Here is a 26,594-nt window from a genome sequence, read left to right on the forward strand (position 1 = left end):
GTCATGCTAGCAATAATATGACATTACACATCTCCTTCCCTGCCCTCAGGACACAGACCAAAAAGAGGCTGTACACCTTTAAATAAAGCATGCCCAGCCAGTGTCTTTGGATGGCCGAGAGCCTCAGCTGAGTGCAGCGTCTGTCTGAGCCCCCTCTGTGACTGAAGGTTACAAGCACTGTCCCCACGTGAGCACATGCTCACATCAGCAGGTCAAGTACCAGCCACTAGACACGGGTCATTACTGGTTAAGCATCTAATGTGCACTTGGCATTGTATAAGCTCCTTAAAGAAGATACGATCCTTTCAGTAGAAGATTTCTTCTTTCTAACTTCTCAAAACAGCCTTCCTTCTCAGAAGCCTACTCACATCAACCTTCCCCTTTCAGTAATAATTACAAAGAAAAGGGAAGAGAGAACAAAAAGAAAGAAAAATGACTAAATTTGTTTCACTAACTGGCACAACTATACACAATCACATCACTGAAATATGCCTTTCTTTCCATCCCTTCATCCTACTACATCCCTATAGGACACAGCTACCTTCTCCTTTTGCTATATCAGGAATACAGCTTTTAAAGGAAGTCTCCAGGTAATCCATCCTGCCTGGGCTTTCAGTTGTATTGTGGGGTGGTCCTGCAGCACAGGAACAAATCCCTCTTGGCAGGAATTAACTAGAAGCATCGTGTTCCCCAGAGTGAGCAGCCAGCAGCACCACACAGCTCAGAAGTAAAAGCAGCCCCAAAACATGCCTGGTGCAAACCTCAGCAGTTTTCACAGATGCTCTCTCCAGTCGGTCCACACTACTTTTTCATGTAGGTATAATCATAAAAATCAAATATTCTGCTGTCGCTCATCTTTATGCCACCAAATTAAAGGATGTTATTATTATATTCTATTCTAATATGGCAACAGTGTAATACTGACAAGCAGCAAGAGCATCTTGAAGCGAACAATGTAAAGAATAGATCAAAGAAGTTTCAGCTACAATATCTAACCTAATTTCTGTAGTTTTACAATGAGCTCTTCTACTCTTTAAATTATCTTCTCTTTGTCCTGTACCAAAATAGTAAGAAAACAGTTGCAGAAGGGAAAAAGTAAAACAAAGTGAAAATTTTCTCTTCATCTTTCATCACAATAGTAAAGAATTATTAGAGATGGGAAAAAGCAAAACAAACTGGATAAAAAGACGAAAAAAGTACTACCTTTAAGCCCCGTGAAAGATAATACTACTACCATTAAATCCCTGGAAGAATAAACATTAGGCAGAATAATAAAAATTTAGGCATTAGTTGTAAAAATTGCCAGCAGAAAATTTCAGGCAGTAGTGCTTTCTTAATACATTATCATCTGAGCTTATGTCAAATGTCCTCTGATTTTTGTCCTCACAGTGGATCTTTTGTTCTCTTTGAAAATGTCATTAAATAGACCCTCAAAATTTTTACATTTATAACTAATTCAATTAATAAAACAGTCATCACATCTTTTTTCAGAGCATGAAAAGCCAAGAATTCTATGACATGATGTCTAGCTTTACTTTTGCCACCAATTAAAAAGTACCTGCTGAGTATGTGGAGGTTTTCAGGCCAGTGGCTAAAAGTCACCTGTACACAACCCCCCATACTTGTTTCCCTTCCTCATCAGCTGTTTGTCCCTAGCAGTAGCAAGAGCATAACACACTAGAGTTTCACTGGAAGCTGCTAAGAAATACCTTGTGATAGAAACTTCCTTGCGTTCCAGGCACAGGAAACTAAACCTCACTGATTCATCTGTTCAACTTTTGTTAAACTGTTCTGGACCTGGCAGCAAATTTGTGAGCGAGAGTGACATTGACCACCATGCTGAGGATCTGGCTGAGACCAAGTGAAACGTTCTCCTAGTATTCAAGTTCTTCTTGAAAGCTTCTCTCTTCCTTCACATGCCTTCCACGCAGGAGATGACTCTGAGGTCACTGCAAGCAGGAAGCCCAAGCACAGAGGAAGTGTGTGTAAAATCCACAGTCTCAACTTCACCACCACCGTCCATTTTCATGAATGAAAAAGGCAGAGTCAGTATGGGAAGCTGGGCCCTGTCACAACTGCTACCATGCTGTTTGTCCTTTCCCTTCAAAGCTTTGTGGGTCTGTGTTAGTTTCCTGCAAAGGTAATTGTTTCTGTGTATTAAACCAGCCAGAGACATGGTTTATAATATGGTTAATTTTTAACAGCACAACTTTGGGCCTAACTCCTTGTCCTGCGTTTTAAAGAGCTGTCTGAGAAAGTTTGGGACCTTTAATAAGTGATCTCTGTGTTCAAACTGCATTCCCTGGTAAGTCTATGCACAGGACAGAAAAGGTGGGTTGGGCTCTAATCTCCCAGCTCAGCTGCACAGACCAGCACCATGTTCCATCTGTCACACAGCCCTGGCCACATCCCCTTGTCCATCTGTCCTGGGCTCCATTTAACTTACACAGAGTATGTGAAATGAGTGAAGGTGCTGTTAGTTTAGGGTAAGCTGAACATTTACAATCTGACATTTACCAATAAACACGGGTAAAGTAAAAATATGTGGGATGCTCTCCCTCATTGAAAGACCAAGCAGTCCCATATGCAGTGGAGTCCATGAAGGCTGGTTCCCCGTGGCTTTGCCTCCACATGACCCCATGCACAGTGAGATGCACGCTCTGAGCAAAGCTAACCCTGAGCAATGGCTCATCCCATCGCACTCTCACATTTCTGATAACACAGGCCAGCCTTTCCTCCAGAAAGGTCACCTGTTTCTGTCATTGTTTTATACCCAAACCCTTGTTCCACAAAACTGCTCAGAGCTCAACCTGCCTGTTAAATGTAGATGGAGCTGGCCAGTGGACTCCAACCTTACTGCAGAAACTCAGGGAGATACAAAGCTAGTGTACCCCACAAGGAAAACAAACTAAAATTTTCGTCTTGGCCTGAGAAAAATGATGTTGTACTGGCAAGAAAGGTAAACCAATGGATCTGATGTTAAAACTCAGAACTGCAGTGCCAGTTCTGTAACATTCATCAGTAACAAAATAAAGCATCATCTTACCCAGGGAGGTTTATTTTACTTAGGCTGGTTTGAAACACAGCTTTACTTGTACTTACTGTGAACTGCATTCTGTTTTTGAATAATATTAGGTCTATCTTCTGGGAAATTAAATTGTAATCTGTCCTCTGTTCTATTTCTTTAAGACATTCAGTTTACTACCGTAACTTATTTGTGATTTACCAAATTCCAATTACAGAAAGTAGGACAACATTTTGTTCCTATGCAAGACAGGAAAAGTACAGATAACAGATTCAAATCTGCTTCAAATGACAGAGGACAAGTAGATGTCTGGGGTTTTGGAGGAGAGGTGAGATAATGAAAGGGTTTTTCCCCTGGAGGATCAAAACAAACTATTTTTCCTTTACATTATTCATAATATAAGACAGATATCGTTAGAAACAAAGCTAAGTTTATGGAACAGTCACAATGTTGCATATGGCTACATATGTCTTATTAATTTTGGTGAACAGAATTTGTAATGAGAAAAATTATTTACAGCCTAATTTATTTTGGATATTACACCTCTTTACATACATACACATGTACTAATGTGGGCTGCAGTGCAGTCTAATCTCTCCAGCATTTATTCATACCTAGGACAAAACTGCTTTCAACCTGCATATATTTGTCATGACAAAGTTAGCACTCAACACTTTCATTTTCTGGCACCAGCCTGTGTCCATTTTAACATTATACTGTCTAATCCAACAATTCCTTGACTTTACACCCAGGGTTTTTCTCTTTGGTGTCTACAGCTAGTAACTGTACCACCACGTAACCTTCCTATCACCACTGTCCTGGAGAAAATGAAAGTAACCCTTCAGCCAGTCTCTGCAGGATGAGCGACATTTGCAAGGAAACCAACTGCGGGACTTTCAAACAGGCTGAAATAGACAACAGCCCACTTTCAGTAGCTGGTATATTACTAAAAAAAAAGACAATGATAATTACATAATTGCTTTAAAATAAGTTTGAAAAGCTACAAACACACCTCCTTGTACTAGTCTCCTGACTTATTTTGTGTGCTAAAATACATATGCCTCAACATATAGGTATATATTTAAATGCAATCTACACTAGATCAATCAATTTATGCCTCAAAAAAATTTAAAGATATTTTGAAAGTCATCAAGGACAATTATGCTCCTTTAGACTTATGATAATCATATGAGAGGACATAAAATTTGAGGTTAGATTCCCTCCCAGAGTAGGAAACAACCCTTCATTTCATGCAAGTGAGTAGCATCAAGCTCAGAAATTTGCTGTATAGTATTTTCAGAAAAAACATCATAACTTTACAGAAATATTTCATCCACCTGTGAATGCACTACTTTCCTAGGCCTTTTCACAGTTATTACTGGGATCTTCTCTTTATTATTAAAAACAAACTGTTCTTCATTGTGAAAGAGTGAATTGCTCCCCCTGCTCTCCCAAGTTCCAGTGAGTGTGATTGTCACAAAGCACTGACACATTTGTACTAGAGAAAAATGTTTCATTAAAAAAAAAAATCCTTCACTCTAACATCAGTATTTTTTCAGGACTGCTTTCCACATACGTTAAAATGTTACTTAAATTAGCATCTGCTATTTAAAATTTGTGCCTTTGAAAAATAACAGCAGCTGATCAATACACAAAACCATGCCATTCTCATTTTTTGCATCTTTTTGGAGCACTGAAAATCAGTATGCATAAACAAATAGAAATGGAATCCCTCCACATCCAATTATGAACCACTCATTAGAAGTGGGAAAAGACTTATGATTTGGGGGTTTTCCTACATCATAAGATTTTGTAGCAAACTCTCCAGAATAAACCAAGGAGGCTCTTTAAGGTCCCAGAACATTTATATGCTTAACTTCAGGGGCTCCGGAAGTGAGCAGAACTACTCAGATTTACAAGTTAAACACCCATCCAGCCAGAACTGTAATCCAAGCCAGTCAGCAGTACCACTGTTAACTGTCTGGAGGAGCTGAATTTGTTCCCTCTGTCCCAGAGCTTTCCCTTTCTTTTTATTTCCAGAAGCAAGATGAAAGATAAAAGGGCCTTCTGCTATTTGTACTAATCACCTGTTAGTCACAGAAGTCTGAAAGGCAAACTGACACATCAACTCATTTTTACTGTTTCCAGTATTTACAGTATTATTTCTCCAAGACTGTGAAGCAGCTGCCAGTGATTACTAGAATTTGGCACGTAGAAGCTCATGTATATGAAAAAAACATGATCAAACAATATGCAGCTCATTAAAGAAAGTTCGTAATTCTGTTCCCTGCCCTAATACTTTGTTTTTATCTCCTGGAAATATTTACCACACCACCTGATTAGGCTGAGCTGCTTATGTATTTTGAAAATACAAATTATGCCATCAGTCATTCATGGTATGACAGTAAACGTGCAATTATACAACTCGGCAAGCTCCCGCAGTGCACCAAGGCAGGCACAGCCCAACACAGCACAGCCAGACTACCCAACCTTTATTGATCTTAAACGAAAACCTGGGCAATAAAACAGCCCAGACTCTGAAGAGCAAAGCTTGGACTGCCTCTAACACATTCACCAGAGTGATCAGAGCCATGTCTTTCCAGTCTGCATCTGCAGGCAAGGTGAGAGGGAAGCACTTGCAGAGGAAGGAGTGACTGCACACTTTCCCAGATGTGTAACAAATCTACTTTAAGATTCATTTCCCAGACTGGACTTCTGTGCCAAGAAGTTAATGGACCTGAATCCTGTGTCAAAACCCATTGTCATTCTTTCTTCTCTCTCCCCTCCAATCTTCTTTTGTGCTTTTATGGTCCTCTATATGAGGATTACGTCCTTCACATACAGATGCAGAACTGTACATCCAGGGTGTCACCCTTGGCTTGCAGGAGCAGGATCCAACTCTTTTAGACTGTGACAGCTCAACAGAATTTGCCCTATGAGCACCAGCACTAACAGGTAGCTTAAGAACCTTGGGAAATCTACCCTTCAGCTTTTACTTTGGTCCTCCTTTCTACCTCTCCTATCACACTTAAAGTCCCTCCCTACACAAAGCTGGCAATAATATTTACAGTGAGCTAGAAAGCAGAAAAGTAAGAAATTATAGTGTATGTATAAAATTCATGCTGCTGTATTTATTTCCAGTCTCGTGTCTCTATCATAGCACAATTAAAACTCCCCAATGCTAAACAGCTGGTTTCCTCTCTATTGATGTGATACACTATCTTGACTCACACGATACTGGATTCACCCAACGCTGCAACTCATTCAAAAAGCTAGCACAAATGCCATGTCCCATTTAAAATCCAAATGAGGTTTTAAAAGATCAGCCTGCATCTACATAAACCTCATTCCTTACTCCTTTGGAGCGGAGAACATCACCTGAGCAAGACTTTCCACCCTCAGAAGTCCCAGCTAGTGGTCAGTTTGACTGGCATGACACAGGTAGCTGCAGAGGACTGCTCTCTGCATCTCCTCATGATGTAGAAAGGAAGAAGCGATTGGTCCCGCTCAGATCTGCACGGCACCAGAGATCTATTTATACAGCTCTAGCAGGCTGAAACTCTGCACAGAAACTGCAGCCATCTCTTCAGCTTTCAAACTGAAGAGGGGTGGATGTCTCTAATTCTGATTCCCATGGTGTTCCCTGCAAAAATGACAATCATTTTAATTTTGCGTGGGGTAGAGCTGCTGGCATGTTTCGCACGTCTTTCCCTACACCAACTTCAAGATTCTTACACCTCAAGGATTATCAGCTTTGTCACTGGGTATTAGATTCCACATCTGCAATTTGTAATATGGCCACCCTAATTAAATTGAGGGTAACACTTCCCCACTAAGTTCAGTAGGCACTGCAGCTTTTATTTTTTTTAGCATATGACAATAATAAAACAACCAAAAAAAGGGTAATTTAGAGTCATACTATACCCAACTGTCATTTGTAAGACTTTACTGTATCATTAGTCAGAGCTTCTGGTGACAATATAACCCACAAGGCTGAAACTTGAGTGGTTTATGCATGTCATCAAAGCCTTAAAAGATAAAAATGCCACCTTAGAAAGTGGGAGTATTTAATTTTTTATAATACTTTTGTACTAGTATAAAGCATTCACTTAATTTAAATCAGTGACTTCTTTTGTAAAGGTATTTGTATCTGTTTGATCTTTTACAAATATCTAATTCTTTTTTTTTCAGATTTAATAGTACTGAGTACTTTGAAGACAATTTGCCAGGGTTTATTAACTAGAATTCCTACAAACCTTTGGGTGTTGGGTTTGGTGAGGGTGGGTTTTTTTGGGGGGGGGTGGGGGGTAGTGTGTTAGATTTTGTTGGTTGGTTGGTTGTTTTGCTGGGGTTTTTTCCTCCCCTCCAAACCAGGGCAGAGCATTGCAAATGCAAAATTCCAATCACCTCCCCCAGATACCAAAGTCTTTTAATGAAGTGGCAGATTAGCTATGTTACTTGGTAACAGCTGTATGGTGTAGTGGCTGCTACTAGGTCTGTACAAACACATGTCCACAGGCTAGAAAACAAAACCAGACAAATTCTCAGCTAATGCAGAAAGGCTAACTCCAATGAAAACTAGCTGTGAAGCAATGGTGTGACTCAAACTCACCACAGCCATAGCTGTGGACATTACAACAAGTTACAGAGTACCGATTATTACATTTCAGAACTTGATTACTGATTTTCCTAGCACTGAAAATGCTCATAAAAATGGAATGTTATAAGAACATTAAACCATTTTTTTAGAAGTCATTGAAATTAAATATGGTCAAATCAGTTAATTTATCACAGTTTTCCATTAGCTCATGTTGCTCCACTGCAGTTTCAGTGTATTCACGGACACAGGCATATACATGCCCACATATACACACACACAGTTTGGGGAAGTGGAGGAAAAGGACGAAAATCGGTTTTATGAACAACCAAAGAAGTAGAAATTAAAGAACAGACTCAGCAGATCAATGAACCACATGACTGATTTCCATTACCTTCAGCAGAGCTTGACTGCAGTTAAAGTGCTTTGATGAACAAGGGTCCCCAAAACACACTGCTCCTCAGCCCGGTTATCTGAGCATGGCTTATGTGAAACAAAACACTGGCAAGCAACTAAAGGTATGGAAATGCTCAGGTTCTGCAAATGAAAGCCTTGTAGGAATTCTACTAGTTAGGACAAAACCCATAGTGGCTTCCTAAATTTTCATCACCTCTAGCAGCTTTTGAATAATGCAATGGTCTTTCTGGCAGCTTCATAAAACCGTATGTAATCTGCACAAGAAGTTCTACAATGTCTCAGCACTTCCTGGGGACTCGGAGCAGTAGGGTAGCCTTGCAACACAAGCAGAGATTAATCATTTTCTAATGCACAGTAATAAATAATGTATCCCCCATAGTACATAAATTAAAGCTGTAATTTCATCCCAGTTCTGTGATGACACCAGAAGCCCAAGATGGAATTTCAGCCTCGTTATGACCAGTCAGGATACACATTATTCCTAAAATTATGATCTGAGAGTTTATAATGAACAGAGGAGTTCTGAAGGCATTACCAAAAAAAAAAGGATATGCAATTACAAGTAGAAAATAAAATTATTAAGTCAGATATTGTTTGCAGAACTTGCTAAAGTAAGCAGTAAATCTCATCCCTCAAAAGCCCACTCAGCGTATTTGTAGCAAGGCAGGTAAAGATCACTACTACTATCAAAAAACTGAAAGTTGTTCTAGTACCACAGGACAATGCCTCCACCACAGCAAACGGTAAGAAACTAAATGCTGAAGTTCAGGTTTTATGTTACAGAGTCCTTAAAATGTTGAATATATGTCCTCCTACCACCATACACAGCATTTCACTCAGAAGTCAAAGAGGTATTGTACAGGTGCACAACAGGCATAAAATATCAGGATAAAGTCACAGTGTATCTCAAATCCACATTCCTACCTGACAAGGAAGCTACTGAGCAAAACAAAATACTCATGATGAGAAGTTTTATCCTTCTGATGAAAAATAAAATATACATACATACAGTTTATACAGTGTAAAGGATCTCAAAAATTTTCATGAATAACATGGTCCTAATACTTCCCCTACAGATAATTTCAAGAAATCCTATGAAAACTCAAAAGACATTTTACAAGTCTAACAACAAGCATTTTAATGCAAATAAGGTTTGAAGTATGAAGACCAAGAGCCAAAATAACCATCTATATAGAGTTAACTGTCATATTCACCCTGACTTTTGCTACCAATTCCCATGATTTTTAGCAAATCCCACAAGATTTCAAGGACGTCTGGAGCCAGCTTTCTTTCAGAGACAAGAAGAAAATAACTTTCTGACCGTCTTACACAAACAAGGCATGAAATTTCACAGGATCATTCACGGCCTGGAGTGGTTCCATGGTCTGAACTTCTTTGCATGGTATTATTCACAGATTTATCTTATCCCCCCTCCCTCCCACCACATTCTTGATAATGTGAGACTCATAAATCATGCTCACTGTCTCTTGCTCTCTCTCCCCTCCCCACTTCACTTAGGTTTGTAGCTTAGAGAGCCGTAAAAATAAAGTAAAGGAGGGGAAATGTGAAGATTATGAAAAAAATGTCAAATGATTTGGTGCAGAAAGTTGATTTTTAAAAGCTGAAAATGTTTAAGTTTAGAGTAACAGTTTTGAATATCTGATGCTTCCCCACAAGTCACTGTATTGTTTGTTCCTTCCAACTCTTCCTCTTCCTACTTCCCATTTCTACAATGGTAAAGTGTTCAGACCTGAATACCTGAACTTATATTTTCTATACTCATATTTGAGCACCTTAACAGCAATGTTCTCATATTCAAGGAGCCACTCACCCAGAGAAGCCTACTAATTTTTCTGTTTTCTTTTAATCTCTTTGATAACCAGCAAAATTTTAAATCTGCATATAAATATTTACATGCCTACATCTTCATTTAAGGACACATTTTCCACAGACCTATTTTCTCCCTTTTTGCCTTCCCTGACTATTCACACAAACCAAAAAAGTACCAAAAATCATGAGAAAAGGACAAGGAAAGCAAGACAGTTGTCTAAAGCTCCTTGCCTCCATGCTTTCTCCACAAGAAGCATATCATCACCTCTAAATAGCAACCTGAAACCTACTCAAGAGACTTACGTAAGTCATGAGTCAAGAACTAAAGCAGTGAGTGTCAAAACATTCAAAGACACAGTACCCTCTGCTCCTAGTAGTAATGGAGTAACTGCTGAGCATATGCAAAGATGATCATTGCACTGGAGAAAAATAGCAGTAAAAACTTGTCAGAGATCAACAGAATCACAGAATGGTTTGGGTTGGAAGGGACATTTAAAAAGCTATTCCAAACCCTCCCTTGCCACATTCAGAGACATCTTTCCCTGGGTTATGTTGCTGAAAGACGACCATTCAAAAATCAGCCACACAAACTGAGCCACAGGCTTCAGCAACAGTAGTACACTGCTAGAAACCCTTTGACCTGGTGGGCTCTTGGAGGCTTATTATGTCTCAAAGAACAATATAAGCTCCACAAAAGTGTTAACAAAATGCCCAAAGCATGCCTCCACCTGCATTTTACTGGGGACTCAGAGAGAGAGACAGTTTTCTATGGAATCTCTTAGACACTGGGTTACTCTGCTCGTGAGATACTGCTCACAGGGAATGGCAATCCAACACAGGGACTAAAAGGTGACCCTGTAAATAAATGTCAGCTGCAAAATCAAATACCTCTCTTGAACAAACACTGCTATATTGACAGTGTAAACAAAATACAGAGAAGAGAAATAATTCCCCAATGAAAAGGAAGGAAGGAAAAAAACCTAGAGGGAACGTGGGAGGGAAGGGCATATGGCAAACTTAGGTCACTGTAACTCCAACTGATGCAGGCTCTTCCCATTCTCATCACCATACCCAATCTGTGCCTAAGTATAAATGGAAGGGTTATCATGTTCTGTTTCTTCATGCAAATATCATTGTCACCTTATGTATTCTGAGGACTATATAACTTATGAATTCAGAAATTAATCTAAAATGATGCTTATATATACATACCATATTAATTTACATTCTTATTGCGCTAGTCATACAAACACATACAATAACTGTTGCTCAGAATGCTTTTCTCCTATCTGGGAATTATCTAACACTTGCACTCTAAATTTAAAGGCATTTGTAAAAAAAAATCTATAAAATCTGAGCACTACCCTATTAATTCGTCTTCTTTCCCTCATTGTTAGATCAACACACAACACAAGACACATGGCCGAGGACTCAGAGACAGTGAAAACTTCAGTGCTTGCAACCCAGGGAGAGAAGCAGGACTGCGGAACTGTGTAATTACAAGAAGAAAGAAGAAGTACAATTGAAAGAGTCCCTGTTTCTGACACAGCACATCTCAGAAGAAACACCGGCACCTGTCACAATTTACTGTGTGGTGAGGACTTCCCTACTGACTCTGTACTGAGAGATGTGGATTTTTCATCACACAGAATTTCAATCTGCCTCCTGGAAAAAGGAAGAAGAATTGAAGGGTTTTTTCACAACGTTTTAAAATTATGTAACTCCACTAACTGAAGACTCATTACCATTAACTTGCTGCATTGTTGCAATACAGACATCGAGAATCCAAAAGCAGAAGCTCTTGCTGCTTATCCAACTATTGGTGCTGATTTGTTCCTGACAAAATATAGGACAAATGAACATACTGCTAATGCATACTGTGTTAATTATTCTGCAGTGCCATATAGTAACCCTGATGGAAGTTCAAAGGAGTTGTGGCAGATCCGGATGGAAACAGTAGTATATATAGTTTAAATTTGCATTCAGTCATTTGCAGCTACAACATGGGAGAATTGAGTTGTGAGGCTGCACTGCTGCTTAAATGATCTCACATTATGCTACCAGATTAAATATTCCTGTGAGATAAAACACTGTAGAGGGCTAAAGTTCAGAAAATCTATTTCAACCCTGTTTTGTAAACCTCAGTACAGCTCCAACTCTCTGTTATTGATACCAATTCAATGGAGCACATTTACATTGCAAATCCATGCCAGGCTTAAAAAGTCAACCAGTCAGTGCACAGCACTGAGAGCAATGGAGGGCCTGCAGACACTTACACCCAACACATTGCCACAACAAAGCTTTCATTTAGAGGAAAAAGTACTGGCCTATGGAGTTGTAAGAACTACCCAGAGATAGGAACTGGGAGCACACAAATAAGCAGAAGCAATTCTATGAGCCTACACAAAGCAATTTCCAAAACTCACCCTCCCACATCTTTACCAAAAAGCAGCTGGGTGAGCTGAGCAGCAGTAAGTTGCTGTCTGGGACCCCTACAGGGCCCTGAAACTGGGCAAAACCCTGCTCTCTGCTCAGTCCAGCTACCCAGGACATCCATGCCCAGCCTACAGCCCATGGGACTCAATGTTAACCCCCAAAATGCCCAATGCAGCTTGTCACCCACTCACCCACCCACAGACCCTCTGGCATCCTTTGCCCCTGGAAAAACACAGCAGGTGCTGCCTCACCCCAGGGCACCTTTGGCTCCCACAAGCCCACAGCAAATTGTGGGCTGCAGTACAAAAGGGGTTTGAGGCTAAGCCTCTCTGAACACAGCAGATCCCACAGCAAACTCCACCTGTCAGGGAAAACCCAGGGTCAAACCACTGCAGCCCACTGCTGACCTGACACAATGCACTCCTAAACACAGACACAACTAAACATATCAATGGTACATATAAGCTTTCTCACTAAAAACAGATCTGCATGCATTTACAACATACAGCCTCATGTTTTGATGCTGAAGTTTTGTTACCTCCCCCACGCTCCCTGAAATAAATATAATTTTAAAATTTCCGTTGGCTTTTTTCAATCATTAATCACATTGTACTAATATATATTCTGACAGTGACATTGTTTAAACAACCTCTTCTCCACCCAAAATCTACTGGCAAAATCCACATGTAAGCTGACCATCACATAACCCTGCTTTTGAATGCTAATTGAAATCCATGTCCCCCAGCCAGCACAGTAAAGAGCTACTCTTTGAGAGGGGGAGTGCAGAAAAGAAATGAGAGAGGGGCCTTTGAGAGGAAATAAAAATAGGATCCCTTGATCCCCCCATGACATGGCCCAGACATTCTCCCTGTGGGGGAAGACAATGTTTCTTACAGCAGTAAGAGTTTTTATAACATTTTCTTCTCTTTTTTTTTTTCCCTGTGCAACTTTGCTTCCTGAAGAATGCTTTATATAAAAGACATGACATTTGGCAACCCAGCTCTGCTGCTTTGAGAAATTCTTTGGCAAGCACCCTACGTGCTGACTGCATTAAGCACATCAGTTTATTTATTTATTTATTTAGGCAGAAGTTAGAAGGAGCAAGCCATACAATTAATGCACAGGACAGTATCACTTCATCCAGAAACAATGGGAGAGGAGCTGGGGAAGGAGGAGCTGGAGTTCCTCCTTTTGAGAAACCTCATCATGGGAGCAAAAACGGCTCTCCAGCCTCCAAGTACTGTTGTTGTTCTGGAGCATAGGCAGTGATTCTCAGATCTCAAGGCATTTAGGGAACATCAATTAATTAATTAATTAAGACTGGATTCCACATCAAAGGCAGGTATCATTACACATCTATTTTGCACATGGGTAAAACGAGCCGCACAGTGAACCTAAGCCTGTCCCGAGGCAGGAAGCGCTGCCTTGCTCCTGCTGAGGGAAAGCTGCCCTGCAGTACTGAGCAGGAGGGCTCAGCACTGGCCACCTGCAGACCCATACCTCCCCCCTCACACCACGAGGGAAAACAGAAAATAAAGCTATTTCTACACACCACCATCTTCCCAAGGGTGCAGCCTGTGTCTGTGAGGCACAAGAACCCCTGCCCATAAGCACTGATTTCCTTTGCTCCGCATCGTGTGCCCATGACATACCTCAGCACCACTAGCACTAGGTCAGGGACAGCACCATGTACATATACAACCATGGTCATGGGCTTGGAAACACAAAATCTCTGAGGGTCAAGGACTCCAATGAGCAACGCCTATCTCCTAAACAGATGCAACAAGCTGAGAAGGAGGGCCCTACATTCGCTGCTTGGAGTTATGGACTGTATTTGTTTAGGCTTACAAGAGAAGGAAGTGCTTCTTAGAAACAATAGAATATTTTTGCTTGTGATCACCATTAGCCCCATTTATTTACACCAGGGAGCAACAAAACTTGGCAACACACTGCCAGGGACACCCAGGAGCAGCAAATTCATAAAATCATGACATTTTCAAGCTAAACAGGAAGAAGAGATGGGAACTGGAGACGACATGACACACCTGCCCAGAGACAGAAGCTGGCCATTCCACAAGATTGGAAAGGTAAAGCTCCTGCACTTATTACATATCCCCTGGCATTCTCAAGCTAAACTGCTAGCAGCAAAGGCCTCAGTCTATCCAAGGCATTGTTTAGCACACACACCAGCAGAAATGTTGAAACATGGTCTGCTTAAGAAGGAGTTACCAAGTCTCTAACCCTACAGATTGGGTACCAAAAGGACTTTTCTCCATCTCAGAGGGCTGAAATGGGACTAGAGAGTCTGCTTGATCAGGTGGTGCTGCTTCAAAGGCTATGTCCATGGGCTCAGATAAATCACTTAGCCTTTGCAATAGTTTTAAGCAGCTTGGTCTAAAACCAGGGTTAGCTATTTAACACTGAAAAGTGTTTTCTACACACAAGTCTAAAAGAGACAGATGTGTGTTCTCATCTGTTGCGTGCACCCTGATGTAAAAAAGAAGTCTAACTTTGTTCCTAGAAAAGAAAATCTGGCATAGCAATCTAAACCTGCCTGGTGTTTGCTAGAAGAATATGAGAACAACTGTTTTTCTTTTAAATAAAAAGTCTCGCATTACCCTCCCTTCCTGTTCTAAAACTTCTTCCAAGAATTTCTCTCCTTCATTTCTAGGCCAATTTTTATGATATCCAAGTAGTTATCACAACAGCACTATAAAAGCACAACTCTTCAAGGTTTATTCAGGGCAAACAGACCTCAACTAGACTGCCAGTTTTGGCAGAAGTTTGGCATGACCAAGGACTCCGTACAGTAAGATACAGAACTCAGCATCAGTTAAACTGTACAGCAACCTCTGCCAGTCATCTGTCCTCAGTGAAACACGCAGCAGGCTCTCCTTTGAAAAAGATTCAGGATTTCAGCACTAAAAAGGGCCAAATGCACACAAATCTGTCCACAAAGAAATCACTTGCAAAATTCCCCTCAACTGAAGCAAGGAAATACCAAGCCTTCAGTAGCACTCCTCAGGCACTCTCTTTAGCCTGGAAACAATGCACTAGCACCTTAAGTGGGGATTTCAAGCTTGGTGAAACGAGTTATCGATGCCCACACAGGATACACACCTTGGTCTTCAAGCTGGCTCTGAAAGTATAGGCCAAAAGAAGCGAGAGAAACCTCAGCACAAGTGGTTTCAAGCTATGATCTCATTAGCTCAACACACAGGCTTGAAAGTGCACACAAAATTTGAAGTCAAGGGGTTTTGGATCAGTGTGCGTGTCCTACATATCAAAACACAAAGATGCACACACAGCCCCAATGCAAAATTTCACACCAAAACTAATAAACACAGATGTGTTTAAACAGAGGAAACAAAAATATTCTCCACCAAACGTATCTGTGACGGCAACTTAGAGGAACTACCATACTTTAGCACAGACTGGCAATCTCACTAGCCTGAGGTGCACAGTACAGAGATCCTCTGAAAGACGAAAGTACACAGCTTAAAACTTACGTACAAATATTTTACTTGAGGGGAAGGAAAAGGTTATGATGGAGAGAAAAGACTTGGAGGTACAGAGTAGAAAAAGGACACAGCATACAAGAGAGGGACAAGACTGGGTTGTTTTTAGCTTAACACTTGCCAAGTGAAAAAGCAAACATGAGTCATAGTAAAGGTAACTCAAAGTGTGATGTGACTGCGATGGAGAGCTGAGCAGACCACACTGCATGAGTCAGCAGCACAGATAAAAAGGGTGATAAGAAGCAGCAGATGGGACATGTCTTTACTAAAACAACCCTGCAGGACACAGGCCTTCTTTGCTCTAATGAAACAGTCGTGCCAAGCTGCCACACGCTGGCTCGTACGCTTGCGATCCTGTGAATCAAAGAACGCCACGCATGGTTAGAAAAGCAGCAGGCAAACAGCTGCCGACAGACACACGCAAAAAACAGCAGAGAAAGCAAAGCAACAGCACCGCCCCAACACTCACACACCCCGACGAGAGCCTGGGACACCACCCTCCAAACCACTCCAGCGGCGGGGTGGGGAGGAAGAGAGTGGGGGAAGGAAGCTGTCGCTGGGATCATGGCATTCAACCTGGCCGCCAGCCAGCTTTTCCCTTCCTGCTAGTCAGACTTGGCTTTCCTGGCGGGTGCCAAGGGCAGGCGGCTGCAGTATCCCCCCCGGCCCCGTTCTGGCTCCCCTGCAAGCACCTGCAGAGCCCGGAGGCAGCTGCAGCCGGACAGCTCGTACGTGTCTCAAGAAGCCGAAAGGGCAGCTGGGGCTGCTTGCAGAGCTACACTCCAGTGGACCTGCAGCTCAGGTGGCTTTGCAAAACTCAGGTTTAAAGCTCCAGCTTTTTTTGCATGCCCTGTTTTGCTGCAAGAGCAGAATATTTAGCCCCATGTTCTTGGGTAGCAGAAGCCATACAGTCATATGCAAGGCCACATTACCTGCAAAATGCAAATGCTGCCCTGACCACTTAGACAACCTGCAATGGTGGTTCCTCACTGTCAGGATCCCTCCACTTCTGAATCTGGTCAGGAAAGATGAAGGTCCTCTGTCACAAGCTCAAATGAGGATGGAGACATAAGGCAAAGCTCAAATCACCTTTCATCTCACTTCTTGAATGAGGTAAAATTATACCCTGCCTGTAAGGGGCAAAATGGAAAGTAAAATCCTCTATTTTTAGATACAAGATCCTGCTTCATCAGGTTCATCTAATTTCTAAGAAACAAACTTTGGCAAAGGTCTGCAGCTGAAGGGGACGAAAAATGACTTGTTTAATTTTCTTTTAGTGCAGCTCATAGCATGACTAGCATAAATCTAAGGAAATCTGCTTTAGCCACATAGACACACCAGCTGTTTTATTTGGGATAGTCCCTATATTTTAGCAATATATATAGAAGAGATAGAGTTTGTTTTTCCCAATCTGTCCTGCCAAAATAAGCATGTTACGCCCAAACATTTCAATGGAGCTAGAAGGTGTGTCTATTCCCCCTGCTCCAAACATCCTTATTTATAGATTTCAAAATTTGACAGGTATGCTGAGGAAGAGCAGTTGCTGAGCCTAACACACTCTGCACAGCAACAGATCTGTTGTAACAGATTACAGGCAGAGAGAGAGACAGGAAAGTGTTGTACTTTCCTTCTTTACACAAGTCCTTGCTTTCAAATGCAGCTTTTTTGGAGATAACGACCGCAAGAGTTTGTCTAAAATAAAGCTGGACTGAGAGCCAAGGCTCACTGCAGCCCCACAGACAGCAGAACCTGGCTCTTTACTTTGGTCATGCACTTTTCTAACCCAAGTGTGTACATTCCAAGAAGTAGGTAGAGGAACTGCTCCCCTACGGTCATCAGGAACATTAGTGAAGGGGGAGGGTGGTCAGCCTGTATGAAAAACAGTAAAGTTAGTTTTCATTTCCTGTCAGTTTAAATCTTATCTTAGAGACTTCGTTAGCTGATATTTTCTGGCCTGCATGCGGTGGAACTCCTTTTGTTACTCACTCACAGAAGGTCCCCATCAGCTGCCTGCAGTTAAGTGTCTGTGCTCCTGGAATCCACCTTGCCCTGCCCACCATTCGCAGGCTGCAGCAGCCAGTGAATCAGTCTGCAACCACAAACTGCCGTGTGGCCTTCCCCTTGTAAGTCTACAAACAAACATACTCCTGATTATAGCATCCACAACAACAACCAAACACAAAGAGCCCCAAAAGATAAATGCACAGGATTCATGGAAGCTGATACAGAATTTTTCCCCCAGTCTAATCTTTCCATTACCCCTTGAAGGGTTTTGGCCATGCAGAAACACCCTCATGCTCATTTTACTGCTGGGTTTCACTTTGCTGATTTTCTTTGAACTCATGATGCAAGTGCCTCTATTTCTTCTGCAGCTGATTCCTGAAATCACTCTGCAATTTGCATGTGGACATACAGTGTCAACTGACCTGAACACAATTAGTGACAAACTGTGATCAGAGCTCAGATGCAGACTCAGTGAGGACTCCCTTGACCTCAGCGCGGAGACAGTGCTGCACTTACATAAATCCCACCACAGGGCTCTCAGGCCACCAGTGCAGAAACTGCTAAACAGTGACAAATGGATGACAAACCATGACTGATAGTTCTGCAAAAAGGTTCCTCATCTCCCAGCCACAGGCCCTGTCAATACACACACTTCTGAGCATCGCCTTTCAAAAGGACCCATCAGATGCACTCATCCCTCTATGCTGAGCTCCAAGACACAGTTAGGCAAGGGTGACACCCTGCATCAGAGGCAGCTGAGGATGGGCATCAAGCTAGGAGAGGAGAAGGGAAAGGTACAAGTGAGGGAGCACAAAGCTTATGATGCTAAGAGTTAACCAGCACTGTACATGCCAGGAGCAGCAACTTCTTCTCATGCCTGAACTCTGACCAGGAGCAAGGCTGGGAAGAGTGCGCAGCCAGAGTCATGGCCAAGGGAGATGGAAGAGGGCAATCACCATTGGGCAATCACCCAATACTCCACCCATGCCCATCTTTGAAGATTTACCTCAGCACCACATCATTGATTCCTCCCCCAGTTTCCAAGAACTGGCTTTTCTTTATTTCTAGAGAAAAAAAATTAGTTTTTCCAGTATCTTTCCTTCCAGCTCATGTTTGCAAAGTTCTCCAAGAAGAAAACTGCCAGACTCCACAAGTGATCACTGTTATCACACTTGATCCATACGTGCCTTGAGCTTGCTGCCACCCGTGGGACCAACAGCCATCACTGCCTTTTCCTGGAAGCGATTATGTAGTGTATCAGAAAACAAAATTACTAACTTTATTCCTAAAATCTCTCAACAGTCTTCAGTCTCAGTTCCTCATTTACAGCTGGATGAATCCGAAAGACAGAGTTACTTTTGCAAGATCCAAGAATGTGACTGGGAACACAACAGCAAAGCCTCAAGCTCTGTTCTTCTCCTAAGTCTGCTACACAACCCTCTTCTCCCCCTCTGGGCACAGTGGAGATGCATCACCACCTTCTGCATGCAGACTAATATATATAAGTGATTTCTTTCTCATGCACTTATGTATGTAAATTAAGACATATTCTAAACTAGGTTATGACAATGTATATTACATTCAAATGTAGTATATATTGAAACTGCTCAAATTCAGGGTTCCTGTTTGAGCAACATTTAGAGAAGGTTGTTTCCTGCTGAAGTCACAAAGAAAATCAAACCTCAAAACTGCTATCAGTTAATGACTACACTTCTTAAACCAGGCCTGCCAGACAGCTTGCAGGAGCAGAGTCTTCTGCCAGACTGGAGAAGGTATGTCATGTCACTGCATTTAGCAGGCTGAGTTATATAGCTGGTTCAAACAAAACAAAGAAACTGGAAGTTGTAGATGTAAGGAAATGGGAGTTAAAATAATTTCTTAACAAAAGTGATATGCAAGAGTTCAAGATGATTCCCAAAACTCTTATCTAAGATACTGTGACCAAAAAACCAAATTTGACTTAATAACTAGAATTAACAGTTACTTTAAAAAATTACTTAATTTTAATGCAAAACAAGCTGAATTTTTTTTTCTCTTCTCCCCTCCAATTTTTCAGCTCCTATTTTAAGGAAGCATTTAGTTGCATGACAGAAATGTTTCAGAATCTCCTTTTTGGGCGTTTTTGCTGAACGTTTATTTTAATGTGAATATAGCCTGATACAAGTCACATGAAAAAATCTAATCTAGTCAACAGTGAACAGAAAGCACAACACTGATTTAAAAAAAAAAAAAAGAAAAATTAAAGGCCCACAGAAATCTCTGTTGGAGCAGATTAGTGCTAGATCATCTGTAGAAATACAATGCAGTAAAAGTTTTAAAAAAAGATATAAGATATTATTTCAAGTACTGAAAGTATTCTCTTGTTTAAGGACTATAACTAAAGAGTAAATGCAAAGCAAGATTTAGAAGCTGGTGATTTCTGTAAACTTCTTCTGATTACTGATTTCAGTCACAATTGATATCGGGAGTTTAAATCCCCCGAAGAACCTCCACAGGAAGAGCAGTGCTGATTTTTTTCTTATGAGATGGGACACTCAAGATCATAAAGAACATTAGTTTTCTGATGCAAAGCAGATACACTGGGACAGAGACAAGTGCACACTGCTATTCCATATTTAAAAAGGCAAGAGACTAAAATACATGCACATATGTGCACGTGTGAATACGTGTCCTCATTTTGTTATCACACTCAATCAGGACACAGACCTGCATAGCAGCAGACTAGGAAGAGGAAGCTCTTGCAAAGAGGTAATGAGCAGCAATTTTTGAGTGCTCAGGGCAACTCTTCCAGGTGCAGGAGCACCAGGAGTGGCTCAGCAGCAGGTCTCTTGGCATAGGCACAGCACTGTGAGGCCAGAGCTGCAGGGCCAGGGACACGAATGCACAGTGATGTCTGACTGCCCAGGGTTAGTGTGGATACTGCCAGGATTATGATAAGCCTTGCTAAATCCATGCTGGGCACATGGTGACTCTGCACCATCCTCTGCCACTGCTCCTAGGCCCAGGATGAGGGTCACAGAACATCCCTCAGAACTGTCAAACCAGAGGCTGCACTGAGCAGGACACAAGGAGCCTAGCTGCTCTCACATGGATGCAAACTGGCCCTCCCAACTCTGGAAACTCTCCTAAGGGTGTCCTGTAGCAACTCCATTGCCCAGCTTGTTCTCATGCATCATAGCACCACATGAGACCTCCTCTTCCCTGTCATGCACAGGGACAAGAACAGGGGAAACTGTTTCAAAAAGAAAAGTACATTTTTGTCCTATAGCAGAAATGGAGCTTAAAGACATCAGGGAACCTGCAGGAACTTTCAAAGTCATAGAAGGAATCCTCCAGTGAAGACAAAAGGGAGGAAATTATTCATAGGGACACCACAAGGCATTTCTCAAGGCACTTAATGAAACAAGACAACAGAGAGTAACTCGTGTATAGATAGCAATGAGGTAATTAAAGCTTAGTTCTTCTCAGCCTGCTCCCTACTCCACATAAGAGAAGCACATAAGTGCACAGACATCAAGACTGAAAACACAACATCTTGCTCCAGTTTAGCTCCTGTGCCTCATAAAGTACTGCTGGCTTTACTATGGCCATGCTATGTACAATCAATAACAGGTACTGATAGTGTTTGCACAATACTTCAATAAGCAAAGTCAAGTAACATCGCTTCCTCTATTTCTGTATAGAGTAAGATATTTACAGGAACAGTCTTTTGAAATGCTCCAGTAAAATTAGCTTGCTCAGATTTTTTTTAAACTAGAACAGATAGCAGAAGGATATCATAATCACTGGGTTTTGTGCATAAATCAGCTGTCTATTTACCACTGTGTGTTGCAATAATGAATTGCCACTATCTCTTGAGTTATTTGCTGGGTTATTAGATTACCTAATTGCCTAAGTTCACATAATAAAATAAATAAATAAATAAATAAGATTTCTTCATTATTTCCTGGGAAACGACCTTCAGAAGCATGAATTCCACCTCCTTTCCCAAAGCAATACCCAAAATATTCCCGTAGGAGGTTTGTCTGTTTTATAAAAAACTCCAGTGATGATGCTTCCACAGCTTCCTCAAAGGCAAATAACTACAGGACCAAAATATCCTTATAATTTCAAAGCTTTCTTAAATGTTTACCTAAGTCTTGCCACCTTCATATTGAGCCCATTTCTTTTAGACCTAACCCCAAGCAGTCAGGCAGTACAGTTTATTCCCCTCCTCCTCGCAGGAACCTTCCACATACTTGAACACTACTATCATGTCTGTTACTGGCCTTGTCCCCTGTAGACTAAACAATCCCCATTCTTTCATCTTTTTTCCCAGGTCATGCTTTCCAAATCTTTCATCATTTTTCCTGCCTTCTCCCTGGACACCACCCAGCTGGCTCTTGACTGTGTTGTGCCCCAAACTAGATGTTAAGCCATTTCAAACACTGAATGGAGTGGAGGAGTTATTTCATGCCTTTTCTTTACACACCCTAAAACAGTGCTTTTTTGAGGAGCACAGGTGGGGATGTGGAACCCTTGTTCCTCGTATGACTGTATGACACCTACAGTCTCAGGTCTGCAACCCTTTTCCCTCTCAGATGAGCTGTCCTGCGCATGTGGACCAGGCCTGGGAGGATTTGAGCTGGGACACTTCCCTACAGGCATGGTCACCAGCTCTACGTTCAGAACTGAAGCAGACAGGGGATCAAAATAAAAGCTGCCCACTCAGCAGAGCACTGGCAGTGCAGGTGCCAGGGGAAAGGAGAGAAGGACATGTCAGGCTGGTTTTCACTGCTGGTCTGGGAGCCAGCTGTGATTTTTTTACCACCCTCTTCAACCAAACCAGGCCAAACTGCTACTCCAACACAGACCAACACCAGCTGACAGACCTTCTTCTGCAGAACCACTACTGAGTCAGCCCCATTCTGTCTCATGCAACTGGACATTTCTATCTCTCTACAGCACTTCTATGTTTGTATCCTGGCTGTTTTTCAGGGTTTTTTCCCAGACTATTTCTCCTGTTACCCAGGGCAGCTCAAAACTCTAATCCTGCCTTCCAAGGAGCTTGCAGGCCCCCTTCACGCTTTTTTTCCTATGTAAAATTAACAACTGCTCTCTCTGCTCCATCCATCATTTCAATAATGAAAACAGTGAGTATTACCAAAGCCAGGACAGACCCCTAGGGAATCTCACTCACTCCAGTCTCGCAGTTTAACAGCAAACCATGAATAACTACTTTGACTAATGCCTGGTGAAATGCTGTGCACCCACATTACAGACCAGCTAACTAGACATCCAGCTTGCCTCAAAGAAAGCTGTGTTAGAAAGCAGCCAGAGCCCCCCATTAAAGAGGGAGCAATTTCAGTCAGACAGAGGGGTCCAATTACACTGTCATAGGCACTGTTGGAAAGTCTTTGCTAAACACTGCCATAAAAATGTAATGCATGCTGATAGGAGAAAAACGAGGGTTGATAACCAAGCTTAGGATGACAGGAAGAACTTCAGCAGAAATGAAACAGCAGGAGCTTCACTTTGCTTCCAGTAAAAGAGAGACTTGGAAGAAGCAAACTGAAACACAGTATAAAAGTTAGAGGAATTTTGTGCCTTCCATCAAGTGCTGCCGACTTAGCAGTTACAGAAGATACTATCACACAGGTGTGGTTTTCTTTGGCTTATTTTAGTAAAACCAAAATGTTTTCTTAGCTCTTCCAGATGTTTTTCTAAAGTGCATTCTTTACTGCTCCCTAACAGCCTATTCTGCTCAAGGATCACAAACAAACCTGACAGATAGCAAAGACCATGGTTCCCAAAACCCTGATAAATGCTTTTAATCAACCACTGAAAACATCCCCATCCCCATGCCACCACTAAGAGAAGCAAGTGGCAGTGGCTGGTGCCTGAAACAGGGAGAAAGGGTAAGTTCCATGGAAAGTGAAAGGTGAGGCAGCTTTCCAACACTGGCTCCCTCTGCTTGCCAAAATAGCAATGCCCAGCCCACGCCTCACTCCTACTTCTGTGGAAGATGCACTTGCTTCCCAGGAGAGTTTACTCTCGCAATGCAGATGTGCTTCACTGAGGCAATCGCGCTCTGTTGCGTAACAGAACGCGGAATTAAACAGTGTGTGCTGCTCGGTGCGTTTTTAAAATGTACACCACCAGTTACTGTGGAGTTCAGCGATGGTGCCAAGAGTGTTAACACAATGATTTTAGCAGGGAAGAATACATCATATCCTCCCTACTCCCACAGCTTACTCGCGTTGTAATTTTGCAAAATCCTTTTGTACTTGTCAGTAAAATACAAAGTCACACATCTCTGTGACACATCTGTGTGACTTTTGTTTGATCTTTGGTGACTGGGGTATCATCACCTTGGGACCCAACACACCTGCACCAGTGGCAGGCGCAGGGTGGCTCTGGGAAGAACCCGGCAGGTGACTGCACCAAGGTGCTCAAAGCTGAACCCTTCACCCCCTGTCCTACAAAAGAGGAGTTAAAAAAAAATTATTTATCACAACCAGAACCCAGAATCAGTAATTTCCAGCAGTCTCCCCTGTGAACAAGGAGGAACAACACTGCAGATGCTTCCATACTTTGAATAAGACTGTACAAACGTTTCAATTCTTCTCTGTTTCTAGGAGTTGCACAATGCCATTCCTCTTCAGAGGAATACAGGTCTTTTCTAAAATATATTATGCATAACCTAGTTTTCCACAGCAGAAAACTCACCAGGGGAATACTGTTTGCTCATACCAGAAATATATCCCAAAATTACAGTAATTTATAGCCTCATTTTCATTGACAAAAGAAATAATACCATTCTCTTCTGACAAATATCAGTACACTGAAAAAGTAATGAATCAATGTCTATAAACAGGTATCAAATAAAGCAACTGTCAGTCACTGCAACAAAACTTTAATTAAATCATATGGTAAGCAAAAAAAAAAAGTAAAAACAAGTCATATAATCTGAAATCAAAATAAAAATCTGTCTGTCATGCCAAAGCACAATTCAGAGCAGTAAAATACCATAATCTGTTAAGTGATCGGTCATCTAATTGTTAATTGCAAAGTTCCAAGTTTACAAAGCAAACATCCAGATTCAGCAAAGTACTCTGGCATGTGCCAAAGTACATCTGTATGTTAGAAACATATTTTATGTGACTGAGTTTAAAACTCTAAAACTGTTTATATACACCTCTACTGTGATTTTTTTTAAGAGACAGAAAGTGATCTGCACTGTTCACATTTTAGTATTACAAATCAAATCAGCATTCAGCCTCAGCTGAATACATATTTCTGGAGACACATCAGAAAGAAACCTGAGGATTAGCCCTACCACAAAAGGATGAGGGAGTTGCATGCTGTCATCTTGCCAATTTTCCAGAACAGAAGAGTTAGCAAATGAGGCATAAAGTGATGTGAGCAAAGAAACTCATACCTTCAAAAAAATGCAGAAATATCAAGTGTGCAAGAAAATGACAGTAAGTAGTATCAGGCCAAATCACAGGAACTGCTGACCAACTGAAATTCCTTCTGGCCTCAACTGGAAGTACTTAGCAGCCTTAAGGTTAGTTAAACTTATAAGCCATCCTAAATTGATGCTACAAATTAAATTTGAATATTCAGCACTACCCCTTTTTACATCTCTGACCTTCTATTGGAATCAACGTAAGGCGGCAGCACTAACTGAACCTCTAGTTACATTAAAGAAAATCCTCCTGAGTGCCTCCCTATCTGTTACTGTAAAATTAATACAGTCCCCTCTCTTTTATTTCTTATACTGATAGTGGTAGCAACATCAAATATACCTACACTATTGCTGTAAGGAAAAACCCAAAAAGTTCCCATTTTGTTCTCTGGAAAACCTCTCATTACTGCAGCTGGATGTACAAAGACAAAGGCAGGGCACTGCAGGGCAAGTGCTGAAGAAAGGCGCGCACTCGATAGGGCACATCTCCGAACAGGAATGCAGCGACCAGCCCCAGCTGGGGCACAGGGACAGTCACCTCGTGTAGGGTCTGAGTCAGCTGCACACTTCTGTATCTGCCAAAGTGAGCTGACAGGTTTCATTGGGCAAAGACTACTTCTGGGGGAGGGGGAAAGCCAAGGTGGGGATGAGGAGTTTCACACCTGCCTGGGGACAGCTTGTGACTGTAATTATGCTGATACAAAGAATTAAAAACATTAAAAGAAAATCAATTAATTAATTAACTGAAGAAAAAAAGGTTTAACTTACTGAATAAGACACCACTTTAAGAGGTTTCCCCACTTTCCCTGCTGTAAAGCACTTCAGAAAAATTCAGCCACTGAGCTACTGCTTTTCTTGACCTTTTCACTGAAAGAGAGCAGAGTAAAAACAGGAAAGAGCTAAAATTATATGCATTAAAGATGCTTCAGGTTAGGAAAGTCTTTTGAGTCAATGTTGCAAATTCACTCTGTGTCAGATTTGCCAATATATTGCTGGCTAAAGGCTATCTATTGAGAGCAGCAGCAGTCAAAGCAGGCGTGTTGCCTCTCAGCTGTTGCTCTGAGCTGTTGTTGCAGCAACACCGTACACACCATATGATGCAGCTATGTAGCATTTGCATCTGGTGCTGGTTTTCCACACCCAAAAGTTCACTTCATGTCTTTTGATTAATTTATAATGCCCTGGGCCCCCAGGCAGATTTGCTCTGCTGATTTCCCTTTTCTTAACAATAATAAAAATAAACATGGAAATAAATCTGTTGTCTGAGGAACCCTTCCACTAAGTCTGTTCTTTGATGGTTTGGTTGATTTACTATGG

The 26,594-nt window shown here is 41.6% G+C and overlaps 1 protein-coding gene across 39 annotated transcripts in view; it reads right to left on the reverse strand.

Moving 5' to 3' along the window:
* Positions 1–26,594, reverse strand: part of ATXN1 (ataxin 1) — a 344,115-nt gene that overhangs the window by 167,065 nt on the left and 150,456 nt on the right. For 27 of the 39 annotated variants that reach the window (XM_064423954.1, XM_064423939.1, XM_064423786.1 and 24 more), the window contains one exon: positions 26,046–26,144. The exons of 11 other annotated variants lie outside the window; for them this stretch is intronic. The gene's annotated coding sequence lies outside the window, so the exon portion shown is untranslated. Of the gene's footprint in view, positions 1–16,755; positions 16,954–26,045; positions 26,145–26,594 lie in introns of those variants that run through there. One more of the 39 variants, XM_064423870.1, reaches the window with a different exon arrangement.

The sequence above is a fragment of the Passer domesticus genome, chromosome 1, assembly GCF_036417665.1.
Source record: "Passer domesticus isolate bPasDom1 chromosome 1, bPasDom1.hap1, whole genome shotgun sequence".
Taxonomy (NCBI): domain Eukaryota; kingdom Metazoa; phylum Chordata; class Aves; order Passeriformes; family Passeridae; genus Passer; species Passer domesticus.